The sequence below is a fragment of the Myotis davidii genome, unplaced genomic scaffold (genome assembly GCF_000327345.1).
Source record: "Myotis davidii unplaced genomic scaffold, ASM32734v1 scaffold159, whole genome shotgun sequence".
Taxonomy (NCBI): Eukaryota; Metazoa; Chordata; class Mammalia; order Chiroptera; family Vespertilionidae; genus Myotis; species Myotis davidii.
The window spans coordinates 1,545,413-1,546,069 of NW_006291231.1; positions in this window are offsets into that span (position 1 = coordinate 1,545,413).

Below are 657 nucleotides of genomic sequence, written 5' to 3' on the forward strand. Positions count from 1 at the left end.
GTAAATGGTAATGGTGGTGCATAATGCACTTACAACTCTAGTTTATAAAATGGGAGCTTCCTGTCAAGGTAGTGGAATAGGTAGTTGCATCTTCCCACAACCACATCAAAATTACAACCAAATAACAGGACAGCCATCATTCAGAATTACCTGAAATCCAGCTGAAGTCCTGTAACTAAGGAAATAAAGTAGTCACATAGAGACTAATCGGAGGGACATGTAATGGGCTGTTCCACTCCCATGCGTGGTGCTTAAAATTGGGAGGGTTATCTCAGTTTCAGAAGACCCACTGAGGAATGAGGGGTCCCAGTCCCAGGTCCCAAGTTCCCCCACACCCTCCAGACCTGGATTCCAGTGCTGGATAGAGAAGGCCCCATCACTTCTGGTTGTGAAAATCAGCAGGGACTGTGGCTGAGTGAGACAGGGGCCTGCTGGGGTCCCAGGCATTCCTTTTACAAGACCCTTGCACAGAATAATTCAGATTCACTTGCTCTTGAGTTTCAGTGCTGGGGCAGCAGCTGGAAAGGTGCCAGGGACATACAGGGAGGAAGTAAATTGTCTGGCATCAGAGTAAGCCCTGGAGGGGCAGCTTTCTCCCAGACTGAAGCACTGGCAAAGGCCATTGTTCCTTTGCTGAGCCCTCCCCTCCCCCCCTTC